Source organism: Myotis davidii, unplaced genomic scaffold (genome assembly GCF_000327345.1).
Source record: "Myotis davidii unplaced genomic scaffold, ASM32734v1 scaffold1330, whole genome shotgun sequence".
NCBI lineage: Eukaryota > Metazoa > Chordata > Mammalia > Chiroptera > Vespertilionidae > Myotis > Myotis davidii.
The window spans coordinates 1,588,976-1,597,514 of NW_006283826.1; the positions used below are offsets into that span (position 1 = coordinate 1,588,976).

At 51.5% G+C, this 8,539-nt stretch overlaps 1 long non-coding RNA gene across 1 annotated transcript in view; it reads right to left on the reverse strand.

Annotated features, from left to right (window-relative positions):
* Positions 1-3,489: 3,489 nt before the first annotated feature.
* LOC107184028 overlaps positions 3,490-8,539 on the reverse strand; it is a 7,942-nt gene continuing 2,892 nt past the window's right edge. The window contains exon 2 of the long non-coding RNA XR_001514842.1: positions 3,490-4,116. This is a non-coding gene — a long non-coding RNA (uncharacterized LOC107184028). The remainder of the gene's footprint in view (positions 4,117-8,539) is intronic.

Consider the following 8,539-nt stretch of genomic DNA (forward strand, 5'->3'; position numbering starts at 1 on the left):
TTTGTTCCCTGGCTCAGTGCGTGCATCCTTCCCTACGTATGGGGAAGCCTCCTAAATCACACTCGGTCTCTGCCCAGGTAGGCCTCCCATCCCCTCCTAGTCAAGGAACCAGGACTAGACAAGGTCCCGCCTGTTGGTTATTTTACTCAAGAACCGAATGCCTGATGCTGCGCACTAGGGAGGGACCTGGATGCCACTGCCTCCCCACCACGGCCCGGGTCTAGATGAGGGTCACTGTGAAGTCTTTTTCAGACTCAAATGCCTGGCCCCGCCTAGAGTGAGCCAGGCAGGGCATTAGGCATCCTGCCTGGATGACTTCCGTTGCACAGCAGAGGAAACCGTGGCACAGAGCTCGGTGTGGTAACCGTGCCGGGGTCACCCAGCCAGCCGTGTGCACCGAGTTTCCAGCCAGGCCTGCCTGGCTTCAGAGCCTCCCATGCTGACCCACTGCTCAGACACTGCAGCGTGGGGCCCGGCAGACAAGGTTTCTTAAAACCATAAGAGGTGATTTTGATGCGCATGGGTGGCCCGGGTGCATGGCATATTTAATGTGGACCGCATTACGGAGGCAAGACTTGGTCCTGAAATTGCTTTCTTCCCGAGCTCTGGCCGGGGTGCTCCATCACGTGTGGGTACCAAGAAAAGCCAGCTTTGGCCCAAATACAGACACCACTGGGTCTCTGCACCCATCTGTATTTCTCGTCTCTCCCTTCCTCATGCCTCAGACCTGTCAACAGCCCCTGTGGGCATTCCCTCTCCCCTGGTAGCCTCCAGAGCAAAAGGGACAGTCTATGTTAGGGATTTGTCCACAAGCCAGGGGGGTGGCGGAGAGTAGCTCTCATATAGAGCTCATGAGTAGCTCTGCATGAGAGCTACTAATCTCTATAGCAGAGCCACTCCCCTCCCTGCTTTGAGATCTGGGAGGAGGTGGCACAGGAGGTCATGTAGATGCCACCAGAACCCTGCCTGTCCTACCCTTCTCCCAGCCCTATCCTCTCACTGTCAACCCAGCACAATGGGCTGGTGCCAACGGCGTTTCAGAGAAAGCCATCTGGGTGGCTGGGGAGCAGACTAGCAAGAAAGCCGGAGGGGAGATGGTGGGAACCTTGCTGCCCCCTTGCCCTCGGCTGGTGTGAGCATGCCCACCCCGTCCCCAGCAGACTCTGGACACGTGGCCCCCTGCGCTGTCGAGCCAGCACCTTTTCTTCTCGCTGCTGTCCCTGGCGCTTTCCTGATATCCCTTCCAGGGTTGCATGGCATCTTTCAAGCTCTGTTACTATGGCGATGGCCGCGCTGTTACAGTCCCACTTGCCTGGATAATCAAGTCAGAAAGGGAAGTGGAGGGAAGCAGAGCCCAGCGGACGCGGCTTCTCTGTTCCCTCCGCCTTGAGGAAGAACCAAGGACAAGGAACACAATCTTCTGCAACTGGTTTTTACCGGAAAGAGGTCCCTGCCTGCAGGTGCCATCAAAGAGGCTGGAGAAATGGGAGCTGGAGAAGGCATTAAAGTGGTCGCATGTGACAGAGCAGATAGAGCTGTCTATTAAGTTAATTTAATTTAATTTTTAATTTATTGGGTGAATAGGTTAATAAAATTATATGGGTTTCACGTGTACAATCCTATAGTACATCACCTGTATATAGTCTTGTGTGTTCACTACCCACGTCACGTCTCCTTCCATCACCATTCATCTCCCCTGTACCTCTTCCACCCCACCCCCACCCCCACCCCCTCTCCTTTCCCTCTGGTAATCGCCATACTGTGGTCTGTGTCTATGAGTTGATTGTTGTGTGTGCTTAATCCCTTCATCTTTTTCATCTTCCCCTCTAACAGCTGTCAGTCTGCTCTCTGCCTAGGAGTCTGTTTGTATTTTGTTTGCTAGTTTATTTTCTAAACTCGGCATGACTTTGGGAAACCATTTCACCTCCCTGTAGCCATCTCCAGAGTGAGGAAGCCCAGTGTGTCGTCTCCTGGAACCAGGGAAACTGAGGATGTTGATAACCAGTGAATACACCACTGGTTTGTCAGTTACACTTGTGCCACACACACACAAAACTTCTTGGACAGTCTACAAAAACAAGCCATGCCCCTGACGATATACAGTGTCCCCTGTGGCCCTGGCCGGTGTGGCTCCGTTGGATGCCCTGAGAGGTTCGATCCCCAGCCAGGGCACATGCCCGGGATTGCAGGCTCGATCCCCGGTGGGTGGGCATGTAAGAGGCAGCCGATCGATGTTTCCCTCTCACGTCGGTGTTTTTCATTCTCCCTTCCTAACTGTGTGCACTGCGTTTCCAGCCCAGGGCCATCTGGTCAGGTGCCACAAAGGTCTGAAAATCAATTTAAAAATCTTTTTTTTAAGTGTCAGATGCATGTGGGGACATTTGGGGGCAGGTGGGATGATTGAGCGAAGGATTTTATTTATTGGTCCCCCTACCCTCCAGGGAAAACCCTCTCGAGGCTTCCTTTCGGGCGGGAGGGTTTAACTTCAGCTCTAGGGAGGACGCGCGGCCAGGGCAGGGTTTCCCAGATGTCAGGCCAGATGTGTTCCCCAGCCCAAGAGTAGAAGCTGCCAAGCGTCGCTCTTGACAGGAAGAACGGTGCCTCTCTGCCTTCCCCGTCTTGGCTCTGCAGCTCCTTTACTTTGAGCAGAATTCACCCAACGTCAGATCAGATCGGAGTACCCTGCTCTTCATGTTTATGACTCACTGACTCGAGTCCCAGGAAGTCCTTGGAAGCGGCCCTCTTAAGGGGGACTGTCTCAGGCATAGTGATCGAGGGGGTGAAAGGCCAGCTCCGGGCCTGGATGTCACAGACTCATCACCGTCCGCAGAGGAGAGCGAGAGGCACAAGACCTCTAGGCTGCTGAGCCGCGGTCGGAGCAGGACTTGTGAAGCGAGGCTGGGATCTTTCAGTGCTTTTGCTCTGGGCCAAACAGAGCCGCCTTCGGTGTTTTTAACGTCCTCCTGCATTCCCTTCTGCCGATAAATAACATCCGACCAAACTTACGTTCCTGGTCTTGGGTCTCCGGTCGCCTCGTGAGCCAGGTGGAACCGTTGGGGAGAAATGCAAAGAAGCACTAGGTGCAGTGGGTGGCATCTGACGCTAGTTTATTAAGGAAGCGCTTCCAGAGAAACCAGTAAGGGAATGAGTGGAGCGGGGAGAGGCCAAGCCAGAAGGCGCCTTTCCAAGAAGGCACAGCTCACGGTTTGGGGCGGGGCCTTAGAGTGCCAGGTGCATCTCAGAGTCGTCCCACCCTGAGGTCTTTGTGATCCCACGCTCAGTCCTTGGAGATGGGGTGATTGGGGGCAGGGGGCAGGCGGAACCTTTCCGTCTCTACTGAGGAGGCCCCAACCCCCTGAAGGTGCCAGGTACCACAAAGGTCCAGGACGGATCATGGAACTGGTAGAAGGGATGTGGACATGACACCTATAGTGCCCACCACAGTGGTTCCTAGAACATATAGGCTGATTTAAGGACAGTTTTTCCATGGATGGATTATGATGGATATTTAAATTGTAAATTACAGTTGACCGTTAAACAACATGGCAGCTTGGGGTGCCAACCCTCCCCCCTGTGCAGTAGAAAATCTACCTGTAACTTTTGACTCTCCAAAACTTAACTACTAACAGCCTCCTATTGACTGGAAGCCTTACGGATAATGTAAATAACTGATGAACACATATTTTGCCCATTATATGTGTTATATACTGTATTCTTAAAGTAAGCCAGAAAAAAAGACAGTGTTATTAAGAAAGTCATAAGGAAGAGAAAATACATTTACAATATTGAGAAAAACTGTGTATCAGTAGACCCGCTCGGCTCAAGCCCGAGTTGTTGAAGACTCAGTGGTAATAGCACCAGGTGACAACTCACGCCTCTCCGGGCAATACTGTGAAGCCACCATAACACGTCATCAGGCAGAACTTTCTGGTTGCAATTACTTGAAAACCAACTCAAACGTGGCTTCAATAAAAGGACTTAATGAGGTTCCTATAACAATATGGGCTTCAGGGAGAGCGGGATTCAGAGACTCAGGTGACAATATTAAAATCATGTCTTTCTGGCCCAACGAGCGTGGCTCCGTGGTAGAGCTTCGACCTCTGAACCAGGAGGTCACTGTTTGATTCTGGTCAGGGCACATGCCCAAGTTGTGGGTTCGGTCCCCAGTGGGGGATGTGCAGGAGGCAGCCGATCAATGATTCTCCTCATCGATGTTTGTATCTCTCTCTTCCTCTCTGAAATAAAAAATATATTTTAAAAAACAAAATCATGTCTTTCCAGCCCTCAATGCTGTTTTCCTTGGAAGTGTTGGATTTGCAGGCAGTCCAGTCCCACGTGGTAGTAAAGTGGCCTCCAGCAGCTTTGTGCCCCAAGGTTGACTAGTTAACTTGTCTCCACACCTTTCACTCTAGCCTTTGGGACTTGGTGGGCTGGCCAGGCCTGGGTAGGGTGGTGAGCCCAGGAAGCGGGGACAGAGGTGGGTGGGGGGATGGCGTCTATGGCTGTAAGTCACATTGACTGCGAGTGGGGGAGCAGTGGGTCCCTAAAGGAAAAGAGAGGGTCGGTTATCTAGAAAAACAACCTGTCCTCAACCCACTGTTCCAAGGAAGAGACTAGAACTTGGTCTCTTGGTACGTCTCAGATCAGGTAAATGCAGGGGGAAGTGCCCCACCAGAGTGGCCCCATTTGCCCATCAGAGATATCAGGGTGCAGGCTCATTAGCTTATCCACGTGATGACATGCTTAGTGATGGTTCTGTGCATGACCTTGAACATGAACCACTGGGCAAGTTCCCCCAACCGGCTGCCCAGCCCAAGGGTACTGTTTAGGCCAACCCTCCCCTCGGTGGATTCTCAGGACTATGAGACGGAGAAGGGAAGTGACTGTGTGACCTCCCCTCTGCCCCTGGGGAGGTTGGGCTGTGCGGCCAGATCCTCCCACAGTCTTTGGGGACCAGCCTTCCACGAGGAAATGAAAACGCAAAGGCCTTTCGCTGGAAGCGCACACCAGTTTTTTAATAAAGTCATTACAAATATGTACAAAGCGTCTCCAAGGTACGAAATTCCTCTTACAAAAGAGCAAACGAACCAGCAAGGCCAGAACCCAGAACGGGAACGTACCCAAGCGTATTGCCTCTCCGGCTGAGCTGGAAGCCTCACCGAGGTTCCAAACACCCCACAGCCATCCCCAGCACACACACAGGCTCCGGGGGCTCATAGTGCAAAGGACCTTGGGAGGAACTTGGGGATCGGGTGGGGGAGGGGGCAGGAAGGAGGTAAGAAACGCTTCCCATGTCCTGGGGAGTAAGTCAAACAGGTCCTGTTTGCAAAATAGATGCTCCTCCCAGCGCCCTGCTAGAAACCAGGAACGCAAAAGGCAGGGGACAAATGCATAAAACCCCAGTTAAACCATCCAGCCTGCCCTGCAGTGTCCCCAAATGCAACACTTTACCGTGGGCCTACGTCAGGCTCCCCAGCTCCCTGCACAGCCCTGGCTTGGGCTTGCCCTTGAACTAGCAATGTCTTGGGACCAGCAGGCTGCTCACAGGCTTAACTTCACTCTTTGTGTAACCTCTCTGAGACTCAGTTTCCTCACCTGTAAAATGGGAATGATGACTACCAACCTCCAGAGTGAGGAATCACCAAGGGGGACACGTGTAAAGCACTCCGCAGACGGCTCAGGAGCGGCGAGCCGTTGGTAAATGGTGGCTCTCGTTTCATTGCTGAGCAAAGCAGCAAGAACCAGTGTCTTTGCACTCAGAGTGAGTTGAGATCACGGGCTTTTTAATCGCCTTCACGATAGTGTGGCCGCTCAGTAAATAAAAATACTATAGAACAATCTGCCAGCGAGGCTTGGGGTCACAATGATGACCTGAGAAATCTGTTAAAAACTGTGAACCAGCCTGGGAAGGGACATTAGCATCATGTGTTCCAAGCAGGGCTGCCCCTCCGTGACTAATAAGTCTCTTCCCAGATGGGATTCTACAACCTGGCACATCGTAGGTGCTCGATAAACAGGTGTTTTGATTGAACAAATTAAAATTACAAAAAGAAACTTTCAGTTTAAGTTTTAAAAGGACCCTTGGACATCAATTTCCTCTTCCTATCAGTTCCTATGGGACTAGGACAGGGTGTCTATCCTGCCCCCGCTTAACCCCCAAAGCTTCTGACCCTCTGATTGGCCCAGGGGGGCTTAAGGGAACATTTAGAAGAAGAATTCTTATCAATAAAACTTATATTCTGATCACTGCAGCTTCCGATACCTGGTGGACACTCAGAAAGTCCACAGTGGCAAACTAGTGTCCCCAGAAGATGCTTGTGTAGAGTCAGGGGAGGACTCCCCCAATATCACAAGCGCGGGGACATCGTATTTTGTCGCTGTGAGAAACGAAATAGAGCTAGGAGTACATGCGATCAGATACATCAGTTGTGAAATCAAAGTCACAGCTCCATTGTTCTGTGACAGTATTCTTTTCCATCACCATTTTTCATCAAAATAGAAAAGAATTTTAAAACGAGACCACTGGAAGAAGTGGAAAAGGAGTCTCCAGTATCCCAATGAAAGGGGGGGGTGGGGGTGGGGATTGGGTTCTCCCAGCCGCTGATGGCGCAGGACCATGGACAGCGGCCAACGAGGCAAATGGGCACCCCCAAAGAAACCTGTTCCTCCAGCCACATCTACGCCAAAGGGAATATGAAACGGAACCCCAAATTTGAAAAGGGGAAAAGAGATCGTATTGTACTGAGGAGGGAGGGGTAGGGGAGAGAAGCATCCAGACGGGAATGGAACAGCTTTGGTACGCTGAAGTCCCAGAGGCTCCAATCCCCATGGCTCCTGGCCCCCACCCTCTGACAGTACCCAGCCAGCCACCACCAGGAAGGAGGAGGCCCTACCGTCGGCTCCTCACCTCATTATGCAGTTAGCTACCTAAACAATGATCTCACAGGCCTCCCTCTGCGCTGCCTGGACACACACACACACACACACACACACACACACACACTGCTGTCTGCCGAAACCCGATATGAGGTCTTTTTTAAAATTTATTCCAAAGCCTCCCTCCCTCCCTCTCTCTTCACAGACGCTCTACAGTGAAACTAATCAAAATCAATGGCTCCTTGGCAGCCAGAGAAAAGGGGGGCGGGGGAGAGGGAGAAATGATGCCAGCACTTTGCACACTGGGGAAATATTTTTTTAAAAACAAAAAAAAACAAAACACAAAACACCACCCCACTATCTCATGGCATCCCAGTAATGCAACAGGAGAGACGGTGGAGACAATATATACATATAGACCATGCTTCCATTTCCTAATACAAATGTCCATCAAGAAGTACAATCTCATATAAAAACGAGCATTAAAAACAACCCCTTGTCCAAAACCGGGGCAGCAGAGAAGTGCACTCACATGGATGATATGCAAGAAAAAAGCCAGGATTCGGTAGATACACGGTTCCTAACAATACAAGAGGGTATGTACAAGGGACTTGGTTGCAAAGTTCCATCAGGAGGTCACGGGTGCCCAGTTCTCTCAGCAGTGTGGCTTCATCGAAATCAAAATGGCCCAAACGACCAGCCCCGGCATTCAGAGTTTGGATCCTCCAGCGGACATGCCGTGAGCTAGTAGGCAAGTCAGGGTTGAAAAGGGGACCCTCCGACCTTCCCCCTGTGTCCAGGCGGTCACAGGCCCCCACTCTGGGGTAGCCTAAACACAGCAGGGAGCTGTGCTGGCTATGACTACAATCATGAAGAACCCCTCCCCCAAAGGGGGTGAGCTGGACAGGCTCTGGTGTCTTCATAAAAGCAGAGACCGTATTTCCCATCATCCTAATCATGCATTTGCCTTCCCTAAGGTGGCGGCTTGGTGGGGAAGTCACCTGCTGCTCTCCACAGACCATGCCCACATACCCGTTCCCTGTAAACCTCACTGCGGGGAGGGCTCCAGCCACAGAAGCTAACAAGTCTGGGGGTGAGGGTGGGAGGTGCCCTCCCTTCGGCAACTCGCGTTGCATCTTTCTTTAAAGCGTTATTTAGGAAAACATCAGACGTGGATTTTTTTTAAGTTTTTTTCTTTTTTTAAGAAAGTCAGCTCCCAGCTTGCAGCAGCGCGCAGAGGTCCCTCATTGTAAAGGACCCGGTGATTTTCAGCAAAGCCTATGGGGATGATTCCCGTTCGGCCCCATGTCAACTTGAACAACGGCTGATCCCTCTGCCGGCTTCTTAGAACTGCAAGCGTGTCTGCTAACCAGCCCAGCGCACCCCCTGTCCGCGGGTCCTGGGTGGTGACCTACAAATCCAGCCTTGTAGAATGAATGACTCAACCCGCAGCCTGGCCCCTCACCATCCCAGCTTTGAAAACGGCCGTGTGAGAGCCTGCACAGAGGAATAATACCTGGTTTTGTTGGATTTTTTTTAAAATTGGAAGCAAAAAAATAAGCATTGTTCCCTGAAGAGTCTTTGCAGCCAAGTCTCAGTTCAGCACACATTTTTTTTTTAGCCCTTCTAGAAACTTCTGAAAATAGGAGCTCATTTGGGGGGG